The 25,844-nt window shown below is 35.2% G+C and overlaps 1 long non-coding RNA gene across 1 annotated transcript in view; it reads right to left on the minus strand.

Annotated features, from left to right (window-relative positions):
• LOC138915381 (uncharacterized) overlaps positions 1-25,844 on the minus strand; it is a 122,289-nt gene that overhangs the window by 64,322 nt on the left and 32,123 nt on the right. The window contains exon 2 of the long non-coding RNA XR_011421251.1: positions 24,821-24,926. This is a non-coding gene — a long non-coding RNA (uncharacterized lncRNA). The remainder of the gene's footprint in view (positions 1-24,820; positions 24,927-25,844) is intronic.

Here is a 25,844-nt window from a genome sequence, read left to right on the forward strand (position 1 = left end):
CTAAACTACAATATTATTACTGGAAGACCCTCAATACCAGCCTTGTGTTGCATTTTCTCCTTTTCACCTCGATATATTTTAAGGACTTGTTATATATGGAATTCTTAGATGCGAATGCTTGCATTATCTTGCTCTGAAAAGCCCAATAAAAAGAATTTCAATGTCCATAGGAAAAGATCAAGGAATCCCCTTTATCTGAAGCTTCTTGACCAAAAACAACACCAGTCAGTTAATGTTTTCATCACCCTTCTTCTTAGCTGTGTAAACAGGTAGGAAGGAAACGGAAAATGAGAACATAACAGGCACATGTCTAAAGTAATATCACACCTTGCCAACAGCATCCTTTATTATATTTTTCTTTAAAAGCAAAAGCACAATACACTAATATTCACCCTTTTAACAACAAAGAGAAAATGGTGTGCTTTTTATACTTCTTTCAGATAGCAAATCACAGGTGCTCTTGTAATATTATTCTCTGCTTTCTTGCAAGGTCTGTTACTTAGATGATCTGGAAATATGACAATATGTTAACAGCTAACACTCTGTGCATCTTTGGGTCTTATAGGTGGATTAAAAAGTGTTTAGAAATGAGCAATTGCTGAAGCATCCTACCACTTCAAACCTCAAATTTACTGCTTGACACATTGGTTGTGTCTTTCTGCATTTTGAAAGGGTGACAGTGAAGCTACAAACAGGACACAAATTTTTCAAATATCTACCATGTTGCCTTGATCATATCATGTCTTATTGGAGCATTGCATATCTAACATAACAGAACGTGATCTGATATGATTTGACAAGACATTATGCAAGTAGGCACTACTGTCAAAGATGTGAAATGGTAGTTTTGGTATATCAAGACGCAAAGTTAATTAGACCACATTCATTGGGGCTTTGTCTTGATAGAAAACAAACCACCCTTATATCTACAGCCTCTCTAGGATACTTGAGTAATGAGAAAATTATGTAGTATTCTTTATCTACTGAAGACTTGTAGATGATTATTTATTTAAGAAAATTCTAACAATGCTACTTCATTTGTCTCCCTTCAGTTGATAGTGACTCCAACAAATGACAGTTAATGAAGTTTCTTGTATGGGAAAAAGTTGTAGGAAAATGAACATTCTCCTAATCATAGTTAAAGCCATACTTGATGTTAAAAAGGAGCAGAAGAAAAGAGTCAGGATTCTAAAACACACAGCGCAATGTAGTTTATTACACTACTTAGAGAGGGATACTTGATGAGGACTAAGTAGATATGAACACAGCCCTCCAAAACTCAACCTTGAGATTGCCGGAAAAAAAACAATAAAAAAAACTGGCTGTTCAAAAAATTGAAGCAGATGTCAGATGCAAGCAGCTGTGGCCTGGGAAATTCAACAAAATTCCAATATTCAAATTGCTTCTCTGCATAAACACTGCTTGATAGCACAGTTTCAGATTTGATCTGGACTGCCACTAAACCATCTGCGTACAATGAAAATAATCTGCTGACACTGTTGATACAGGTAGGCATCAGCACCATTTGGTTGGAAAAAGAACACTGCGAAGATGTTTTCTGGTGAGCTTGTCAGGAAAGTATGATAGTAACTAACTCCAGTTTTTATAATAGTGAACACCACAAGAAAGAGAGAAAAAGTGCATTTGCCTCATTGTCTAAGGACTATTTGCAAAACAACCAACCAGCCTTCACTCTAATTTTAGGATCAAAATGGAATATTCCAGTAGAGATTGAGATTGAGTGAGAATATTGGGAAATTACATTCCCAGCACCATGGAAAAGTGATGATCAATCTGTGAAATCTGACCTTGCAAGAATGACAGAAAAGTCTGATGGATTAAAGAAGCAAATTGTTAGGCAAATTGTGAGCTTTAAAAATTCAGTATCACAGGCAAAGGAATAATTCTCTGGAGGATTAGAGAATCCACTTTTTATTTTACCCAGCTATGTGCTGGATAAAATAAACATATGTAGATGCTGAAAGGTTGCTCACAAATAGGTCAGCTTGTGGCGGAAGTCTTTCATAATTCAAGATACATCAGCCTTGGCAGTAGCTGAGAATAAGAGCGGGTAATCAAAAGTGACCCAAACAATGACACCAGAGTTTCCAGATGGTATAGAAAAAAAGTCCATGATTTATGATTGCCAGTGCAGTAAATAAATCTAAAACAATAGGCGTGGATGGGGAAGCAGTCACAGCTGACCAAAAGAGCAGTTGTAATGCAACCCACAGAAAGCTTGGTGCCAGAAGTAATTGACATAGTCGTCAAATCAATTTCCTAGGGTGCAGACACTCAAGCACTCAATCTGATTCTGTATGCTGCTCAACACTTGGATTATACAGCTGCCTCTAATTCAGATAGCCTTAGCTCAATATGAATCCAATTCAAGGAACTGTCTAGAAGTGAACAGTAATTATTTAGCCTTCCTTTCCGCAGGTTTACTGCCTGCTAGTCATATTACTCTCTTTTGGAATTACATACATTTCATATTGATTATTTAACATTTAGCTGATATTTTTTCTCCTCCTATATTACCAAACCCAATGACATCCTTGAAACCCACGATCTTTCTGCTCAGGGCACCAATGGGATACTGTTTCAGGACAGGACAGGCTTATGCACAGTATGATGTTCTTTACATGGACTGTGGAATCAGCCATGTGATTGCAAACGTGCAATACCCATGAGGAAGAGGAGGGTCGTCTATCTATCTATCTATCTACTTATGTTTCTGTAGTTCAATACAATGCAATTCAAAGATAAGATTAAATAATCTTTTGCTGCAAATAATTTCATTGGCTTTCATTCATTTTTCATTCATCCAGTGTTTATAGGATGTCTGCAGCACACGAGACCCTGGAGTATCGAGATAAGCGACAAAGACTCTGCCTTCAAAGAATTCACAGTTTAGTGAACTGATGAGATAGCTAAAGAATCACATGAGAAGAATTATAGAGAAAATACAAAACTCGGGAAGAGGCACAGGGGAAGCCCCTAACCCAGCTGTGGGTATGGGGATTGGGAGAGAAGTAGAGGAAGAATTTTGAAGATGCCGATATTTTCCCTGAAATTAAAAGGATGAGGAAAACTTTGCCAGGTTGAGAGAAGACAGATAATATTCTAGACAAGCCCAACACCAAACAGCATGGAATTTTCAGGCAGTCACATACTCTTTAGTGCAGGGGGAACACTGGATTTGGCAGTGAAGAGAGTTGGAAGTATTGAGGAAAGAATAAGGGATAGGTATGGATCAGATGGCAGAAAGCAAGGATGGGAAGTCCTTTAGAGCTTACAGAGCACTTTCACTCACTGTCTTTCGCTTGATGCCCACAAAAGCTTGTGAGAACATGATGGCCCCTATTTGAAAATGAGCAAGGATAAAGGTTGAGAGAGGTTTGATCATTCACCAAAGTCACATGGCTGGGAATTAGGCCCAGGTCTGTCTGCTTTAAAGACCATATTCTGAACACAGCTTTCATCACTTGGTTTCTCAGTCAAGGGGTTCCCTTGATACTGTGCTCAGCCACTTACAACAATTTTTAAACTTATGGAAAACAGAAAGGCAGGGTGATGGAGATGACTTTTCCCTGAAGGGGAAAGAGTAAGCGAGAGAGACAGTAGAAGAAAAGGAAGAAGAGGAAAAGAATGTATATTAATTTTATAATAATATAAAGACAAAACAAGCTGGTCAGTCCCCTTTAGGGTATATGGAAAGAAGATAATTCCATGGGGGCTGCAGAGTCAACAGAATTTCTATTGTTGCAAAAGATCTGTAAGAGAGCAGATTAGAAGATGATAAATCACGTCATTAATAAGCTATTTGTTTGCTATTAATTTACCATTCTATCTTTAGAAATAGAGAAGCCTGAAGGGTCAAGAAAAAGAGATAGCAAGTTGATTATGGGTGCAAACGGGCTGAGCCATCATCAAGTGCAGGGATGGGAACAAAGAACCAGGCTATGACAAAAGCTAGTTGTATTAAAGAAGCAAGCAGCAAAGACAAAAGAACAATAAAAGGAGTGGGGACCCAGAAAAACCTCTGAGAAACAAATGAGAAAAGACTAATAAAGAATATAGCATAGCTCACAAAAGCAAATTGATCAAATCAAAGGGAAAAAAGTTACTTTGAGAAGAAATTAAAAATGGAAAAAAAGGCACTGAAGACTGAAACCTGGATTATTTTTGAATAAAATGCATTTCATATATATTTCTAAAATAATACAGCCAATTTTAGAAAAATTAGAGAATAAAGAATAGCGGAACAGAGAAAAAATACTTCTATTTCACTAAACAGTCAGTTTATGTTTAGCTGTACTTCCTTCCAGTCATTTTTCTCCAGACACTGACATAATTGTGATCTTAATGTAGGAAATTTTAGTTTCCTTTGTCTTCTAATATTTTAGAATAAATATTCACAATGCTATATAATCAACCTTTACAAATATTTCCTTGTAAGTATGGCTTAGCAACACTGGAAAATAGCATACTGATATTTCTTTGAGAATAACTATTTTAGTTAATGGGTAATTTCCAGATGTAAGAATTACCTGTTTGTTGTATTTTGATTTAAAATTTTCATGACTGTAGAAACAATTCTACTCTCAAAGTTAAGAAATATTTCAACATAACTAATATTCAGAGTCAGGTTGAAATACATGGTCCATGTTATCCACACACATGATTCATGCTTGGCATCAAGCTGCCTGCAAGGTAAAAAAGATGTACCGTGGGGGAATGCATGGACTTCTCTTTGCCAATACAGAAATATAAGAACACATAAGGCAGATAGTGTTGAAAGCACTCAATCCACTATTCTGTCTGATAAAACATCTGAGATCATTATAACCAGTTGGCATATCTCAGTGGCTATCAGATTCAAATATCCTGATATTCCAGTTGCATAGGAATTTGTAAATCTATGGTAGATGCACTTGGTCAAATTAATTTTGTCTAGTTCTAAAATGTTTCATTTGTTATGATTACAATAAAACATTGCCCAAATAAACTAAATATTATCTTACACGCTCTATATCAAATTATTAGTTTCAATGCAATGTATCAGATTTTTCTTTATCTAGAATAAATAAAATAATTTGATCAAAGGAAGAGAATGACAACCCCAGCATTTTTAAAAAGTGTGGATGAGATGATCTTCTGAAATTTCCCAAAGGAGATAATTTATTAGCCAAGTAATAATCCATTCACAATATTTGCATTGAAATGCACTACAAATAAGGCTATTCAAATTATGGTGGTCAACATTTGGGGAAACAACTAGCAGAAAAGAAATATGGAGCTATTGGACTATTCAGATCACTAGATTCAAGGTTGCAGGTGAACAGATTCATTTGAAAAAAAAAAGATGCCTTTACAATGTGCCTGCTTCTCAGTCGAGCTCCATCGCCACAAAATGGCCACTACACTAATGCATTTAACAAAATTTGTTCCTGTCACATGCCAACCACTGAGTAAAGACAAGTGAAGACAATAAACATAATCTCTGTTCTCGTGGAGTTTTCATATGATACATTTTCAATGTTTTTTTTAGGAATGACAAAAATCATCAAATTCATTTTATTGTATCCTAAGAAAGCACATGAGCTGCAAGTTTTTGACACGTGTGTATGTATAACAATTTGCTGAATTGGATGGAAAAGAAGGAGGACTATCAATATTTAGAGGATTATGTGAGAATAATGACAAACAAGCACCCTGAACCTGAAAACATTCTGACCTTTCAAATTGCACGTTTAATTGCCTGAGTTGTATTTTTCGATATTGAAAAGCACTGGACAATCTTTGAAGAAAGGATTTCTCTTTGACCTGTACCATTTCCTACACTATTTGGTGGTTAGATTTTGTTTCCATCCCCTCTTTCTCAAGCGCAATACATTCATTGAACTCAAAGAACACATTTTTAAACTAATAAACTACATAAAGAAATGTTTGAAAACATCATTGTATTAATTTTAATTCATATTACCTATTCCTCTTAAATGAATATTTTAAATTCTAAAGCCTTAGGAGCAATGAAACATCTTGGATGTAAATGAGAACAATCTAATAATTAACCCTAGATTTTTTCCAGCACCAAATATGAAAGCAAAATGAATCAGTGTTAATGAGGAAGGAAATTTCAGACCCAATGGCCCAAAGGTATCCAGATTTTTCTCTTAGTCAAGGAATGTATCAATTATATTTAGCTTTTCAATGGGGTTTGTTTTGAAGGAAACTTCTCTAAGTAGTTTTTCATCAGTGATGATCATGATAGTGTTACTTTCAAAGCTCATGCTGAGAAATGATTTCTTATCATTTTGTTTCTGTCCAATTGACATAATACATTTATTTATGTGGGGCAGATGACTAGTCTCTAACTCTCACTGAGAGGTTCAGAGAATATTGCTCGCTGTAGAATAGTTGTTAAACACTTTCTCTTGATGCAACTATTGGGTCTAATTATCAAACCAGTTCATAATGCTCCTATTGCTAATAGAGTGTGCTACAAAACTAGGATGGGAGAAACTTGCTGCTTCACCCATCTTACTCCCTATGCTTAGAGTGGGTTAACTCAAGATATCACCACCTTTCAGTAATTGAATTTCATTAAATGTAGAATTGATTCAATTGAATAATGGTTCAAATGTACAATTCAAGCAGGGAATGACATTTGTTTTCCCTATGAGACAAACAAACACAGATGTGCCAATGTGTACTTTAAAAACGTTTTTCTACTATGATCATGAAATTAATATATTGTCCAGGAGGAAACATATTTTTTAGAATGACATAAGTGACATATTAGTTAACATGCTTACCTGTAGACATATAGCACTTGTATAATGAACATATACACGTATCATGAGACAAATTCTTTGAAATGAGAAATCTACTATAGCTTCCCATACTGTCTGGGGAACAAGAGGCTATACAATGAGTCTAAAGGAACCAAGTGATTAGCTAAAATATCAATTAAATCAGAAAAAACTAAAACTTTCCAAGATTAATGGTTTTGTTTTATAAATTTTGTTGAGTATCTGCCTATAAGAAAGACACTGCAAGAACTATGAAAGGTGTTAAGGTAACTGTGGAGAAGATAACAGTGACAAAGAAAAACAGAAGACTTCGCCTTATTTAGCAGCAGAATTCACTTTGTTCATCTCTTTCTAGAACTAGCGCCTCCCAGATTTGTTTGTTGTTCATGATAATAGGAATAATGTCTCCCTCCTGGGCCAAATTTGAAAAGTTTGCTTGGTAAAAGATTTGGGTTCCCTTTCTCAGGATTCCTCAGTTGTGATATAAACCCACTGTATGTACATCTGTCTGTCACCCCAGAGGGACTTGGGGGACAAGAAGAGCCAAACGTGAAGCTCATGCTGCTGCTGTGTCATAAGTAATAAAATCCTAGAATTCATGAAAGTGGCTGGCTAACTCGTTAGCTGCAGATGGAGAAAATCTCTGATCCTTCACACTCTTGACATTTCCATGTAGAATTTTTTTTTTTTGCTAATATAAGCATGTTTTTCACTCTCCAAACTGAAATAGTTTATTTATATTATCCTAGTATTTTGAATTTGGCCCCCATTCTCTTTCTCTTCCACCTTTTCATTCTCTTTCTCTTCTGCATGTTACTGTTTCCATGTCTGATTGATAGCATTTTCTGTACCATCCGTATTACTCTTGAAGCTCATTAAGGTCTTTGCTGACAGCAGCACTAGGACAATATGTGCTTTTACAATGTGCATTCTGCCTGTGCTCTCACAGCGTCAATTGTAAGGAATTCAATCGGGGTAGAGTAGTTTTCCCTCATGAATAGATATAGGATGGCTCCATGCTCTCTGCACATGCTCTGCAGGGCTCCCATCAGGAACCCAAGTGGTCTAGACAGAAAGAGAAACCTCTGTCTTCGGGTGGGATTATAACTGTTCAAACACCAGTGCGTGGCCACAGATGGGGCATGTGTCTTTCAGAGAGCTAAAGCTATTTCTTTCCCTTTCAATATAATGACCCAGAAGAATCAAATGTGTAGAATATAAACACAAGGCACCAGATATTAGAAGGAAAGTTAGTTATGACAGAAAATCCCTACGTGGGCTGCACAGCTGACCGCAAGAGCCACATGTCAAGCTACATTTGGATTTCCTTCTCTAAAGGATGTTAAGATGTCATCCCAAGGTGATAGACATAAGATGATTTTGTGGGAAAAACTGTAATTCTGAGCTTTCTTAAAACTGACTATAAAAGTGTGAGAACTAAGGGCCGACCCAGTGGTGTAGCGGGTAAGTTCATGCTCTCTGCTCGGGAGGCCCGGGGTTCGCCGGTTTAGATCCTGGGCAAGGACCTATGCACTGCTTATGAAGCCATGCTGTGGCAGGTGTCCCACATATAAAATGGGGGAGGAAGGGCACAGAAGTTAGCTCAGGGCCACTCTTCCTCAGCGAAAAGAGGAGGATTGGTGGTGAATGTTAGCACAAGGCTAATCTTCCTCAAAAAAAAGTAGTACAAGAACTAAGTTTCAGCTCAGAAAAACTCTGGCCCCTTGGTCTTTTAGTATTCTGCACAGACACAGAGAAGATTCAACCATCATGCTTCTCAGTGTGGCATGATATTACATTCAGTCAATGTGTGAAATCTCTGCAGAAAATAGGTGGGAGAAAGAATGCTATTTTATTCTGCCAAATAATTCCTCGGAGTCATGGAAATAAGCACTAGCCATGAGTCTGAATAGAACCAGGGTGATACTGATCAGAACATTCCATGAAGTAATTTTATATGCTTAGGCAATTCTTTTGGTTTCTTCTGGCTTTATTTTCCAGAGGCTCTGTTGGATTTCCCACAGACAGGTGTTGTATACTCTTAGCCTTTTGAAGTTTATTGATTCAGAGAGACAAAAAAAGGGTAAAGATGACTACAGGAGAAACACAGAGGCATATCAGGGCCTTCCTAAAATGTCCTTGGAGTCTATGCCCTGAGACCAGAGAAAAGAGGCCTTATATGAGGATATTTGCATGGTTTCCAGTGTTTATTTTGCATTCCTTCCTAGAACAAAAGACCATCACGCTAATAAGTTTCAAGACGTTTTTATGTGGAAGTAGAATAGGAAAAAAATAAATAAATCAGGATAAAGAGAAAATTCCACAAGTTCAATAATTTTCTTAACTTTTCTGCAATGTCAGGTTAATTTAGGTCCTTTCATGAATATGTCTTCCCTTATCCAATACAGGGATCCCACTGTGTGATCCCAGTATAGGAGCAAAAGTTTGACCACAGCACAAAGAATGACTGAAGAGTTCCCTCTCAATCTAGGTTTAGAGATTCTGAGAACTCCCAGAGAACAGAGAATGCCCTTCTAAATTAGATGTACTGTGTTAGATCTGACCCTGAAGAATTTCACATCTATAATTTCCCCTTCAAAAGAGACAGTTATAATCAAGGTCATGACATTTCTCCCAACAACACACAATTGATTCCTCACTTCTGTTTTATTTTGAAAATGCAGAGCAGGCATTCAGGGGCTAAATATCAATATCATGAAAAATGGAAAGATGTCAGAAAGAACCATTTGCAGCTGACCATGTGCCTGCTCTGAGAGCTGGTTACACAACTCAGCAAATACATGGCATGCACTTGTCGAGAGGAAGATGGACTGCAAATAAATTATTAAGCTTTTCCTACTGGCGGATGGGACATTTTCACATAGACTGCAATGCGTGTCATCACATAAGGCAAAAGGATAAACAGGCATGGACCAGCTTGAAGAAAATTGATAGTGACTTGTACATCCTTATTCATAACCACTTCTTTCCAGATTAAGAAAGCTTCGAACAGCAATTTCTATAATAATCCTATGGAACTCTTTACAGATCTTCAAAATTACCAAAAAAAAAAAAAAAAAAAACCACCCCAAACATCAAAAACAAAACCAAAACAGCTACTGATTGAAAACTAAGAGTTTTAATTTGCTGGCTGAGACATCTGCTGAATAGTCAGACTAGATTGCATTTTACGGGAGGTGAGTGAGGCAGAGCACACAGTTGGCTGGAAGGTTAAAGAGGAAAACTTATTTTCTTGTTATTCCATGCTAAGAACATCCACATGGCTCTTTTCACTCTTATAAGCAATCCTGTTCCCCCCTCAGTCACAAATGTCTGTTAACCTTTGCCTATGTTAATAGGAGGAAATTATTTAAGGCAATAGGTGATCGACAACCTTGATTTAGGCTAAGGAAACCAGAGAAACTAGTGTAGAAATAAAACCTAAGCAAGGATTCTTTTCTTATTATTATTTCAAAGACAGAGATAAAGTAAAAACTGTTAGGAGATAGGTACAGGAGCCAAAAACAAAAAGAGAAAAGAAAAAGAACCTACTGTACTTTAGTGTGAAAACTGCGTAAGAGATTGGAAGTGGTAGAACATAAAGAAAGTCTTGGAAGTGCATCTTTTTCATGAATAGCAGGGGAAGCCATAAAGAAGAAATTTGGGGGCAGCCTAAGCCTCAACTCAAAGCAAGAGCACTGAATTGAATTTATGTTCTACCCTCTGCCTTCTCTTTTCAGTAAGGAAACATGTGGTGAGAAGAGACTTTTGTAGAGAATCTTGTCCATAATAGTAATCCGACAAATCGTACTTGGGTCTGTATTCACGTGATGATGGATTCAGAGGTTTTATATTATTTTTTAATTCTTGCATCAAGATGAAAACCTGCCTCCAATTTGAACTGTGTAATTATACAAAGCAATAGATCCTATTGAATTTTACATCTCAAGGAGTAAGAACAGGTGTACTCTATGCCTTTGCAGGTATCTCTAGAAATAGCGAGATAAAACCTGAACTCCGAATAAATTTCTCAATGTGACCTCACTGTGACCACTCACCAGTTAGATAAATATATTAAGGTAAGTGACAGGAGATTGAGCCTAGAGAACTTCCTACCCTCACTAGCACTGGATTCTGTAGTTTCTCTGGGGTGGACACAAAAAGCATATGAAATCATAATATCAGAGGGAGATAAATCTGGATGGCCTGAGGCCCATTTCTTCCCTGATCAGTAGCTCAGCCTAAAGCTAGCTCAGAGGATGTGACTTAGTTCAGTGGAAGAACTGCCTTACTAGATGCTGAGCTCAGGAAGCTTCTATTTCTAAGGCTCTTTCCTAGATCAGGACTCTCCCGCTGTGTTCTCTGCCCCTCTGGAAGCTGGCTCCCTCTCCTGGAACCCTGTGGATGGTACATTCTGTTCAGCTTTACCTGGCTTACGCTCTGATGAGATCAGCAGAGCCAGATGAGGATTTTTTTATTTCTCAGCTAATAAATTACTCTCCTGAAACCCTGTGTTGTGTTCACACTTTATAATGTTGGTGGTGATGTGTGTGCATCTAGCTCCCTTGGGAACAGCATCTGTAGGACCAAATTGGCAAAAACTAAGCTGATAAAAATCTGAATTCTTTTTCTCAGAAGCTGCTTTCCTAGACATTCAACCCTGGTCTTGACTCCAATTTGGTTGTGGTCTCTTTTTCTAAACTGTCCCAGTTCTCTGAGGCTGGTCAGTTCTGCTTTATTACAGATACCTAGTGTGTCTGTGTTTCTGTGTGTGGGTTTTACTCTATTATTTTAATGAAAACAAAACCCACTGATAAAGTGCTTTTCTATGTCAGGCAGTCTTCTAATGGCCTTATATGTATTAATTAGTTTAGTTCTAATAACAGCCTTATGGAATAAGCAGTATTATTATTCCCATTTTAAAAATGAGGAAAATGGATGACATAGAGTTTGCGTACTTTGCCCCAAGTCACCCAAGCAGGAAGTGGTGGAGTCTGGATTGGATCTAGGTGGGCTGGCTCCTAACTTGCAGTTTATGCTGCCCCTGCTCTGCCATGCCATCATTTTCTTTTAAAAAATAAGTGAATAAATCAACCCAGGATATAAACTTCAAAATGCACGCAATATTCTGTGAAAGGAAGTTCTTTCATGACCAGTTCTCTCAGCCTTCAGGTTTCTCTCTCCAGAAGTAACCACTGCTGTTACATCCTTGAGTATTATTTCAGAAATATTCTGTGTAAATATGAGTAAATATGGCATATATACATTTTTTCCTTCTCTCAATGCTAATTTCAACTTACTAAAAACATCATTTAACATCTTGCGTTTTTTCCGCTTAACCTTGTAGCTCTTGTATATCAGTTTATAAATATTGATTCATTATTTTTAAGTGGCTGAATATTTTTCTAATATATGAGTGTAACAAGTTGCTTTGACCAATCTTCTTCTTCTTCTTCTTCTTTTTGGTGAGGAAGATTGGCCCTGAACTAACACCTGTTGTCAATCTTCCTCTTTTTGCTTGAGGAATAGTGGCATGCTATGCCCATCTTCCTCTGTTTTGTATGTGAGATGCCTCCACAGCATGGCTTGATGAGTGGTGTTGGTTTGTGCCTGGGATCCGAACCTGTGAACCTGGGCTGCTGAAGCAGAGTGCCCAGAACTTAACCACTACACCACTGGGCCAGCCCCTCAATCTTCTTTTAATTATGCAATTAATTTATTGCATGTTGTTTGCCATGCATAAGATCTTACACATCAGTTTGCACACCTGTGAGTTTTCAACTAGATAAATTTCTAGAAATGGTATCCCTGATACCATTGCTGATGTTAAAAGTATTTATTTTTTAATTTTAATTTTTTTTAATTTTTATTGTTAAATTCCCTTTATAGAGGGTTGTATTAATTTGCATTCCCAGCATTAATGTGTGAGAGTGCCTGTTCCCCATACCTTGCCAAAACAACACGTCATCGAACGTTGCCAACGTACAATTGAGTCTTGGCCAATCTAAGAGGTGAAAGCAGTATCTCATTGTAGTTTCAGTCTGAATTTTTATTTAAGCATTTTCCCTTTTCCATGAACTGTTTTTTCATTTCTTTGGCACATTTTTTTATTGTATTGTCAGAATTTTACTTATGGATTTGTCGGAAACTTTTGAGGTTAAGAGCTAGCCCTCTGATATCCTATAAATTGCAATTATTCTTTCTCAGATTAGCATTTGTCTTTTGACTTTATCTATTTTGAATCATAAAGGAATTCTTTATACATGGTTGATTTAATTAATCATTTGTTGTAATGATTTCAAGGATTTATTTCATACTTAGAAAGGCCTGAGCTTTCCTGGAGTTAAAGAAATCCATTTTTTTTCTAATAATTTCTGGTTTCATTTGTACTTTTTACATTTATATCTTTGGTCTATCTGGAATTCATTTCTGAATAAAAACTAGAGTTAAGATCAAAATTTTTATTTATTTTCCCAAATAGCTATCTTATTCTGTTGCCTTACCACTATTTTTAAAATAATATTGCTTTCTTATTTTGAGATATTGATTGTATCACACATTTTTTTTAAATGTATTTAGTTACATTGGTGTATTTTCTATTCCATTCCATAGATTTACTATCCATGTGCTAGGGAAAAACTATTTTAGTTGTTATCACATTATAATACATTTTGATATCAAGTAGGGCAAGTCACTACTCATGAGTCTGCAGAGTATTTTGGTTACTATTGCTAGTTAAAATTTTCTGTATAAATTTAAGAATTAGCTTGTCTAGTTAAAAAGTATGCTGGTATTTTTTTTTAGCGATCATGTTAACTTAAACTTAGGCAGAATTGACATCTATATGTCAGTGTGAGTATATGATATGACAGTGAGTATTTCAAAAAAATATGACTTTCCATTTGCTTAAGTCTCCTTTTGGGTCCTATAGTAATATTTTATGAATTATGTTTTTTAAGGGTCACAAATATTTGTTTTTACATTCTATCCTAAATATTTCATACATATTTCTACTACTAAAATTGTGGACTTTACTGCCATTGTATCTTCAAAGTAGCTGATTTTGTATATAAAGGCTATTGATTTCTATAGTAATTAACTATTTTTTACTTTTTTCTTGACCACTACTAATAAATATTTTATGTTCTACTCATGGCCATTTCTTTCCCGAGCTTTTGAATCTCTGTTTTGTGCTTTTCTATTATAAACATACTTACTCTCCTAAGTTTTTAAATTCCTGGGAAAATATTTGATTGCAGTTTTCATGTAAGATTGTTTTCTATTCAATATTCTTCATTTGCCATTTATTTTTCTTTCCTTGCCTCTGGTTGTGTGTGTGTGTGTGTGTGTGATCTTCCTATAAATTTTATTCTTTTTCTATTGTTGCTAATTCTTGAGGGATATAATTTCTTCCTGACCAGCTATTTTTAGGAGATTTGTATCAGAGAAGGCCAAGGCCATACTTCAAGATAGTAGAGATTCTTTTTATGATACAAAATGGTAGTATAAATGACTTTTTTTTTTAGTCTTTGCTTCACCCTAGAACAAAATTTGGCATTATTAGACTGCTCACAGTGTGGAGATTCCTCAGCCCAGACTCTTTGACAGATGGTTTTCTGAGAATACAGCCTGTCTGTGTGATTCTTAATTTCTTCTCAGGTCCAAACCAAGTCCAGGTATGCTTACTGGCTCCCATAGGTCATTTCTCTTGTCGTAATGAGATTTCCAGTTTTGGGCATCACCCTGGAGAAGTATGCTCAGCCTGCTTTTTCTGTGACCTGCTGCAATGGATGTCTTCTCTCTTTATGCTCTTAAACCTTTATATAATTTTCACTGTTTTGGGAATCTTTATTCCGATTTTATGGCTCAAAATTTTAGCTGCCTCCTAGTTTTATGGAAGATCAAACGTGATTTCTGTTTCATATTTTCTTTGTCACGTTTAGGTATTTTCCCTGAGAAGAGGTAAATGCTAAATTTATTTCACTCTGCAAAACATGTTTTTTATAGACTGGAAGCTTAGGACATTTTTTGAGGTGACACAAAAAACAAAACGATAACACATGTCCTATTGACAGATAAATAATAATATTTCATATAAGAGGTGATATTATTTTTATTATTCAATATACTATCGGGTTTAAACATGGGAATAACAATTTATTAATTCAGATTGTGATTTCTTTTTTAGATATAATGCTTTTAGTTCATTCAACAAATAGTAATAGAATATCTACTATGTTCCAAAAACTGTTCACAAGAAAAAAAAAATTGTGAGTATATCACTGCTTTTCTTAAAGCAGTTACAAGCTATTGGAAAGAGAGACAAAAACTGATGTAAGAGAATAAAAGCGGTGCACTGAACTCAACCTGAATAATAAGGCAAGTTTTCCTAGTAGAGTGAAAGCTGAACTGAGTCTTGAAGAAGAAATAACAATTAACTGGGCAAAGAATTGAAAGAAACACTTTCCTGTGAAAAGAATCCTATGAGCAAAAATAGAGAAACAAGAAATATCATGATATGGTAAATAGTTTCATGTCTGCGGCTCTACCCACTTGAAAATCCTGGATATTTGCCTTGGAAATAAATAGCATGGTATGTGAGCATCTCTAAAATATATATTTTTTCCAGTGTAAATTTAAAAATTTCTCCTTATAGAGATTTCTTAATGTTACTTTGTCCCCTTCCTACTGACCAAAATAACAAGAATAATAATGATAATAATAATATAAGAAGTAGTTATTATGTGACTTTAATCTGAATTGAGCTTATTTCAATACGTCTTTACTGAGAAGCCGTGATTTGTCTGACAATGTACATACTTTCGTGGAAGATAGCAAGACTGTGTTTAGACCCTCAAAAGTTAAAATTTTTACAGGGAGTAAATATAAAGAAAATAAGCCTCTTTTGCTGTCACTGCCAAAAACCTCAATTCATCTGCTCCTACTGTTTATTCTATCATTTTTATTGTTGAAGAAATAATTTGTATACGTACTACTTCTATATTTTTATCTCGTATGGTTCTCTTGTCACATGGCAAGATATTTCTTTGATATGAATATTAATGTGCATTTCTTAATGCTTTTTTATCCATGACCTAATTTACTTGGCATTTTACTTAACAAACTTGCAAAATGTTTTTAAAAAAACACTTTATGTGCATTATTTTAATGTTTATTCTGCCGATTTATCTACAGAAAACTAAGCAATTCTTTAACTTTAACCCAAGCAGCTAACGATCTTTTTGAACCTCTCGTTTATTCTTGACTTTGATCGTTAAGGAAAATCAAGGTTAACTATATTACCCTTACAAGTTTTTGTTGTTTGGTACAGAAAAAGAAGATAAAATTCTAGATTTGTTTCCCCATTTTTCTCCTTTTAACATAAATGAATTTCTTTTAATATGTACTTTTGCTACAAAGCATGATATAAAATGCAAAGTAAACTAGAGAAAACATGTTTTAGAGTTAGGATCTATCTGATTTCTGAATCCAATCTTATTTTAGGAGGTTCTTTGGGAGACTAAACCTGAGACGATCATCCTCTGTCTGACAAGTGGATGAGACCCAAGTTTCCTCTTTAAATGTTTGCCAACATTTACATATTGCAGTAGCTTGGAGCAAATATCGGCGTGGTAGATGCTGAATAGAGTAGCTATTTGGGTCTACATTAATCCTAGGTTTCAAATGCAAGATCATCCCCAAAAACTATTCTGATGAATTAGAATAGTGCAGTGGAAGTCTGAACGGGACAAAGAAGATCATTTTGAACTAAACATAGATGCTAGTTATCTATAGCTCATCCAAAAATGTCTAGTTTCTCTGAGAGAAGACGAGCTGACAATGTTTTCAGTCAGTAGTAGGTTTCTGAGGGTTAAAACAGTTCATTGATTCTACAGCATTCCTGAACATGCTAGGCAGAAATATGAATGTTTAGCAGATCAAATGCCATGCTTTTGAGGAATTAACTAGCTATTCATTCAGTCTTTAAGCATTATTGCAACAAGAATTACATTTGAATTTTTTAAATGATTATGAACTGGCTAAAGGCTGAGAACAAACCTGCATTTCTCTACCACTGCCATGGGAAAAGGAAACCCTTAATTACAATGCTTGTCTTTGAATAATATTTCAGTTGTAACAGCACATTTTTTCCAATTTTGCATGATAAGTGCATTAATATTTATTCATATTCTATGACCTTTACATAATTCTCCTGGGCACTATTTTCCAAACTATGATGTTTGCTTTTTCTTTTTTTTTTTTGCTCTTTAATACTTATCATTTATGCACTTCTTGCCACTCCATATTTTATGAGAATGTCAGGATTATTATGGAATGAGCTGGAATGAACCACTGGCGTTGAGTCCTTCTCACCACATTTATTTTATGGAGGTGGGTACACAATTTTATAAACTTGTCAAAAATCATTAAGTGGAGTGATGTCAGCAAAAATGGCAGCGTAAGGAATTTAAAAAGTGCATCCCTCCACAAAAGCGATGAACAAACTAGCAAAAACTATCAGAATCAACTTTTTTGAAACTCTGGAAATTAATCAAAAGCTTGAAGCAACCATGCAATCAATTAGAAAAAAGAAGAAGCTGAATCTTGGTAAGACAGCTTTATGGAATTTTAACTTATCCTACTCACATTCCTTATCCCATTGCTTAGTAGCGGACCTGAACAACAACCCATAGCCAACAAAGGTGCTCATATTACAGAGTAGGAGAATGAGTCTTATTCTCAAAGAATTGTGATTCGTTGTTTTAACCTGTCTGGTGGCTCTCTGGAGTACTGGTTCAAAGGGTTTTCTTCATCTCACCTAACTCTGAAGTCTCCCAGTGCTGTGGTGGAGCATTTGCTGAATATATTTAAAGCAAAATGTATTAGTTTCTGCTGCCTAGGGCAATGGCTAAGAGTAAGAATGAACAACAGAGTAACCAGATGCCTAGGAAGAAAAGTCGGAGAATGAATAGCATAGAGGAAAAGGGATGTGAAATGCTCTGACATATTCCTAGGAATCCAGAAGGCTTTGTGCATGCCCATAAAAGATCTGAGAAGGCCCTGACTCCCATGTCAGGCTGACCTTCAGACTCAGTGAAAGAAGAAAGTGAAGGCTATAACACAGCTGTAAACTGCCTGGCTGAGTGTTGAAGGTATGCCCCAACACATACACAAAGGGCATCTGCAAAGACTGGGAGAATTATTTTCCTTTTGTTTTTTTAAACCAGTTGTTAAAATCCCTGTCCAATCACTAACTAACCACAAAGCTCATGAAATATAGATGCCGGTGGCCATACATAACAAAGAATATTGACTTTACAAAATTAGATCAGAATCATCATTAAACAAATATACAACAGCAACTGCAACAGTCAGAAACAAGAAACTCTTGGTGAGGGGGAGAATCTGATTTCCAGAGTTGCCACATTATAATATTTAAAATTTACAGTTTTCAACAACAACAAAAAATAGGAAACATGCAAAAAAACTAGAAAGTTTGATTGATTCACAGGAAATAAAGAAACTAGCAGAAACTGCATTTGAGGAAGCCCAGAAGTTGGACTTTACTAGGCAAAGATATTAACTGTCTTAAATACAGTTAAAGAGCTAAACTAGGGGCCGGCCTTGTGGTGCAGCAGTTAAGTTCGCACGTTCTGCTTCTCAGTGGCCCAAGGTTTGGTGGTTCGGATCCCAGGTGTGGACATGGCACTGCTTGGCATGCCATGCTGTGGTAGGCGTCCCACATATAAAGTAGAGGAAGATGGGCACAGATGCTAGCTCAGGCTCAGCAAAAAAGAGGAGGACTGGCAGTAGTTAGCTCAGGGCTAATCTTCCTCAAGAAGAAAACAGAAAAAAGAAAAAGAGCTAAACTAATCCATGAACCAAGAAGTAAGAGAAACCAGGAGAACATTGTCTCACCAAATAGAGAATGTAAATAGATAGAAACTATAAGAAAGAATCAAATGGAAATTCTACAATTGAAAAGCACAACAAGTGAAATGAAAAATTCACTAGAGGGTCTCCACAGCAGATCTAAGCAGAAAGAAGAAAAAAAAGTGAACTTGAAGATAGATCTATTGAGATTGTCCCCTTTTGAGAAGCAAAAGAAAATTGAATGGCAAAGAATGGCCAGCACCTCAGAGACATGGGGGATAACATTAAACATACTATGATATGTATAATGAGATTCACTGAAGGAGAGGAGAGAAAGGAGTGAAAAGAATATTTGAGGAAATAATGGGCAAAACTTCTCAAATTTTATGAAAAACATTAATCTACATATTCAGAAACTCAATAAACTTCAAATAAGATAAATTCAAAGATATCCACACCAAGATAAATTAAAATCAAACTGTTAAAAGACAAATAGCAAGGAGGCATTTTGAAAGCAGCAAGGGAAAAATAACTCATTAATTATAAAAGATCCTCAATAAAATTAAAAGTTTATTTGGGCTGGCCCAGTGGTGCAGCATTTGGGTTTGCACATTCTGCTTCAGTGGCCTTCGGTTTGCTGGTTTGGATCATGGGTGCAGACTTGCATGCTGCTTGCCAGACTATGCTGTGGCAGGTGTCCCACATATAAAGTAGAGGAAGATGGGCAAAGATGTCAGCTCAGGGCCAGTCTTCTTCAAAAAGAGGAAGATTGGTGGAAGATTTAGCTCAAGGCTAGTCTTCCTCAAAAAAAAAAACTTTATGTCTCATCAGAAACCACAGAATTCAGGAGGCACTGGGATGATATATTTAAAGTGCTAAAAAAAAACCCCTGTCAACTATGAATATTACATCTAACAAAACTGTCTTTCATAAATGAAGGAGAAATTAAGAGATTCTCAGATAAACAAAAGATGAGGGAGTTCATTACTAGCAGACCTGCCCAAAAGAAATCATAAATGTAGTTCTTCAGGTGGAACTGAAAGGACACCAGACAGCAACTCCAATTCACACACAAAAAATAAATAACACAGTAGAACAACTACAAAGGCAAATGTAAACATCACTAAGATATTTTTTGGTCTGTAACTTTTTTTTCCTACATGATTTAGAAGGCCATTGCATAAAAATAACTATAAATCAGTGTTAATGGGCACATAATATATAAAGATATAAATTGTGAAGATAATAATAAACCAGGAGGTATACTGAGCTATAGAATAGCAAAGATTTTATACAATATTGAAACTAAATTGATATTAATCTTATCTATAGTGTTAAAAAATAAAATGTTAATTGTAATCCCAAGGATTATCACTAATAAAATAAGTCAAAATATCTAATAAATATGTGATAAAAATTAAAATGGAAAGATGGCTGTAAGAGAAGAACTGAGGAACAAAGATGACAAGATATATAGTAAGAAAATAGTAAAATGGCAGAAATAAACTCTAACTTATCAGCAATTATATTAATTGTAAGTAGATTACAAGGTAAAGATTACCAGAATGAATTAAAAATGACCTAATGATATACTGCCTTCAAGCAATTCACTTTATTTTCATAGACATAAATAGGTTGAATATGAAAAGATGGAGAAAGATATTCCATGCAAACAGTGACCAAGAAAGAAGTGGAGTAGCTACACTAATATCAGGCAAGTAGACATTAAGAAAAAAATTATCATGAACTAAAGTAGAGATAAATTAAATTGAAATAGAAAAGCAATAGAAAAAAATTGATGATATCAAATTTTGGTTCTTTGAAGAGATCAACAAAATTGACAGAAATTTTCTGAGACTTAACAAGAAATAAAGAGAGAAACTCAACTTACCAAAATCAGGAATTAAAATGGGTACATTACTAATGACCTTACAAAAATAAAACAATGATAAGGTAATACTGTGAACTAGTATATGCCAATAATTAGATAACCTAAATGAAATGGAAACAATTTTAGAAACACACAAAATACCAAAACTGACTCAAGAATAAGAAAATTGAATGGAGCTATAAAAAATAAATAGATTGAACCAATAAAGAACAAAACCTCCAATAACAACAAAAAGTCTAGGACCAGATGGCTTTACTGGTAAATTCTACCAAATATTTAAAGAAGAATTACAACCAATATTTCTTAAATTCTTCCCCCCAAAAATGAGAAGGTAAAACTTATCACTTCATTCAAGTAGACCAGAATTATCCTGATGTCAAAGCCAGACAAAGACATCACAATAAAACTATGTAACAATATCCCTTATGAATATAGATGCAAAAATCCTTAACGAAATAATAGTAAACTCAATCCAGCAGCATATTAAAAGGATTATACACCATGACCAAATGAGATTTATCCCAGGCGTTTATCCCAAGTTCAACATATAAAAGGAATCAATGTAATATACGATATTAGTAGAATAAAGAAAAAAACATGATTATCCGATTTGGTTGGAGCAAAAGCATTTGACAAAATCCAAAACCATTTCATGATAAAAATGCTAAAAAAAAGTGCTAGGCATTAAAGAGAACTTCCTTAATCTAATAAAGGGTATTTATGAAAAATTTACAGCCAATGTCATTCTCGATTGTGAAAAACTGACAAGTTTTACCCCTAAAGTCAACAACATAAAGACGTCCACTCTCATCACTTTTATTCAACGTTGTACAGAAAGTTCTAGCAAGGGCAACTAGGCAAGTGAAAGAAGTAAAAGGCATCTAGTTTGGAAAGGTAGAAATAAAGCTATCTCTATTCACAGATACCATGATCTTATATAGAGAGAATCCTAAAGAATCCACCGTAAACTATTAAAGCTGATAAATTAATTCAGCAAAGTTGCTGGATATGATATAAACACACAAAACTCAGTTATATTTTTATATATTAGCAAAGATTTATCTGAATATGAAATTAAGAAAACAATTCCATTTACAATAGCATCGAAAAAACTACTTAGGGATAAATTTAATCAAGGAAGTACATGTACATTGAAAACTACAAAATATTTTGGAAAAATTTAAAGAAGACCTAAATAAGTGGAAAGAGGGGTTGGCCTGGTGGTGTAGTGGTTAAGTTTGCACACTCAGCTTCAGTGACCCAGGGTTCACAGGTTTGGATCCTGGACACAGACCTACACACTGCTCATCAAACCATGCTGTGGTGGCATCCCACATACAAAATAGGCACAGATGTTAGCTCAGGGACAATCTTCCACTCTCCCCCCGCAAAAAAAATTGGAAAGAATCCTGTGTTCACGATCAGAAGAGTTAATGTTGTCAAGATGGCAATACTTTCCAAATTGATTTATGAATCAATGCAATCCCTATCAAAATTCCAATGGCCATTTTGCAGAAATGGATAAGCTGATTCTAAAACTCATACTGAATTGCAAGATATCCCAAATAATAAACCAAAAAAATTGAAAAAGTAGAATGAAGTTGAAGGACTCACAGTTCCTGATTTCAAAACCTACAACAAAGCTACCATAAACAAAACAGTGTGGCATTGATATAAGGATAGACATATAGATCAACGGAATTGAATTGAGAGTCCATAAATAAATCCCTGTATCTTTGGTCAATTGATTTTTGACAAGGATGCCAAGGCCACTCAATGGTGGAAAAAAAGTCTTCAAAAAATGGTACTGGGAAAATTGTACATTCACATTTAAAAGAGTGAATTTAGACAACTACCTCACACCATATACAAAAGTTATCTCAAAATGTATCAAACACTTTAATGTAAGAGCTAAAACTATAAAACTCAGAAGGAAACATAGGTGAAAATCTTTATGGCTTTTGATTAGGAAGTGGTTTCTTGAATATGACACTGAAAGCAGTAAAAGAAAAAGTAGATGAATTGGACTTCATCAAAATTAAAAACTCTTGTGCATGAAAGAATACCATCAAGAGCATGAGGACAATCCACAGAATGGGAGAAAATATTTGCAAATCATATATCCGATAAGGATCTTGTATCCAGAATATAGAAAGTACCCTTAAACTCTACAACAAAAATACAAGCAACCCAGTTAAAAAACAGGCAATGAATTTGAATAGACATTTGTCCAAAGAAAATATAGAAATGGCCTTTATACTCATGGAAAGATGTTCAAGACCATTCATTATTAGGAAAATACAAATCAAAACCACAATGAGATATCACTTCACACCCACTAGGATGGCTATTCTCAACAATATGGAAAATAGCAAGTGTTGGCAAGGATGTGAAGAAACTGGAATGCTTATATATCGCCGATGGTAATGTGAAATGGTGCGGTAGCTATAGAAAACAGCTTAGTGGTTCCTCAAAAGTTAAATATAGAATTACCATATGACCCAGAAATTCTACTCTACCTCCTATATACACCCAAGAGAAATGAAAATAACTATCTACACAAAAACTTGTACACAGATGCTCATAGCAGCACTATTCACAAGAGCCAAAAGGTAGAAACAACCCAAATGTTCATCAACTGATGAATGGATAAACAAAATGTGATATGTCCATACAATGGACTATTATTCATCCATAAAAAGGATGAATGCTTTTCTGAGCTGATATCTACTACAACATGACTGTACTTCAAAAACAGCAAGGCACAAAAGTCACATATTGTATGATTCCAATTATATGAAATGTCCAGAATAAGTAAATTCACAGAGACAGGAAGTAGATTACCAGTTGCCAGGAACTGGAAGAAGGGTGAATCGGGACCAACTGCATAACCAGTACAGTTTTTTGGTTGGATGATAAAAATCTTCCGGAATTAGATAGTGGTGACAGTTGCACAACATTGTGAATTTAATAAAAACCATTGAGTTGTACATATTAAAATGGTTAAATTGGTAAACTTTATGTTACGTGAATTTTATCTCAATTAAAAAATCATCAAATGTGGACTTAATATTAGTGACTTTTTATTGTAAATTATAGCTCAACAAAGCTAATGGAGTCAGTGTTGTGAAATAAAAGTAAATAAATAAAATGTCTGGAATTGCATATTAACAGAAAATAGATACTATTTAAAACATAAAATAAGGTTTTATCCTTTGTGTATTTAGTGTAAATACTTTATAGTAGAAAATGCAAGATAAATATATATTTTTTCAGAAAAGAAGGCCTCATTTTCTTACTTAAAAAAATTAACTCGGGGCTGGCCTGGTGGCACAGTGGTTAAATTTGCACATTCCACTTTGGCGGCCTGGGGTTCACTGATTTGAATCCCTGGTGCAGATCTATGCTGTGGCAGTGTCCCACATGTAAAGCAGAGGAAGAATGTTAGCTCAGGGCCAGTCTTCCTCAGCAAAAAGAGGAGGATTTGTGGCAGATGTTAGCTCAGGACTGATCTTCTTCAAAAAGAAAATAATTTAATAATTAATTCATGAATTTTAAGAAAATTAATGTATCATTTATTTCTGTGGCATAAAATTAACTTTTGTCCTATTTTAAAATTACTATTTTGAACCTTTCTGTTAAACAGCAATACAAGATGTTTCAGACTCCCAGTCTGATATATTATTCCTGGAATTAATCACTTGCTGGTTTGTGTGTGAGGAAAATTGGCCTTGAACTAAAATCTGCTACCAATCTTCTGTTTTTTGCTTGAGAAAGATTCGCCCTGAGCTAACATCTGTGCCAACCTTCCTCTATTTTGTATGTGGGATGCTACCACAGCACGGCTTGATGAGCAGTGCTAGATCTGAACCTGCGAACTCCAGGCTGCTGATGTGAAGCTGAGCGTGGGAACTTAACCACCATGCCAGCTGGCCAGCCCCAATCACCTGCTTTGTAGACTGGAATTTTTGACCTAAAAAGGACCTAGAGTTTGCCCATTGCAACCTCTTAATATTCTGCCTGAAAAAACAGGAGACCGAATATACCAAAATGCTTTCCTTCGGTCACATAGCTGAAGTCAGAGGCCCAGCCTCACTATTTTTTCTTAAATTAATTGCTTGTAATATAGTCTGGATTCTTTAAAAAAAAAAAAAAAAGGTCAATTTGATAACTCATTCCCTTGCAGAGTGTGCCTAGGAGATGAATCTATGGCAGAAACTATGATAACCTAAATACACACCACATAAGACAGAGAAATCCAACAGGAAACCGGGGGTTGCTACAGAAGAATCTGAGAGTGAAGATCACCTTAAAAAACGTTCCAGCTCTGACAGAATCTTGTCATTCTGAAAAATAGAAAATAGTCAAACTGTTAAATTCAGTGAGACTGTTGGTTTATGATTTAAAAAAATACAAATTCTGGGATTTTTTCAATATTAAATATCAGGAATCATTATAAAACAACGAGAATGAGACTTTACTCTCATAATCTAGAGAATTAGACTAAGGTCAGAAAAAAAAATATATAAAATAATTCTTTCTTTGATTTTAGTAATATTTTCTTTTTTAAAATATTTTTCCTCTCTTTTCTGTTGCATGCTTCATATGTTTGACTTAATTTTTAATTATAATGTAAAATATGTAACTTACATATATCCTAGATATTGAAGACAGGGACTTAAGAGTTTGTGTTTTTCAAGACCAAATTATATTCCTTTGCATAATTAGCAAGAGAGATCGGAGAAATAATTATGCAAAGTTTTCAGAAATTTACTTAAAACCTCAAATAATAATGGAAATGCTATTTAAATATATGGAAGTAAAGTTTACTATACTATGGTGTTTTTCTGGATTTAGAAGGATATAGTATGCTCTGGAAAACAGGGAGAAGTCATGCTCCTTAGCAATGTCTGCCCTTAATGCAACTTAAGTAGAATAATTACAGGACCAAGATTCCAGAACTTGAAGAATGCACTGCCAACCTGATCATTCTTTACATTGAACTATCCTTGTGCCAGATTGTCTACCAAAGTTTTCTTCCATGACTTTACCCTTCTTATCCACATTCCCTTATCATTCTCTCTCCTCTTTTATTGGGTGAAAAATAGCTTTTTGACCTACCACCAATAAAAACACACTGAATGTCACAAGGGGAACTGTAAACCCTTTTGCACTGGGTGGTATTAATGCATACATTTAAAATATATCCCTTCCTAGAGGTATTTGCATTTTATCAGGTAGCAGAAAACCTGCAAAGGGTTGTA

The sequence above is a fragment of the Equus caballus genome, chromosome 9, assembly GCF_041296265.1.
Source record: "Equus caballus isolate H_3958 breed thoroughbred chromosome 9, TB-T2T, whole genome shotgun sequence".
Taxonomy (NCBI): Eukaryota; Metazoa; Chordata; class Mammalia; order Perissodactyla; family Equidae; genus Equus; species Equus caballus.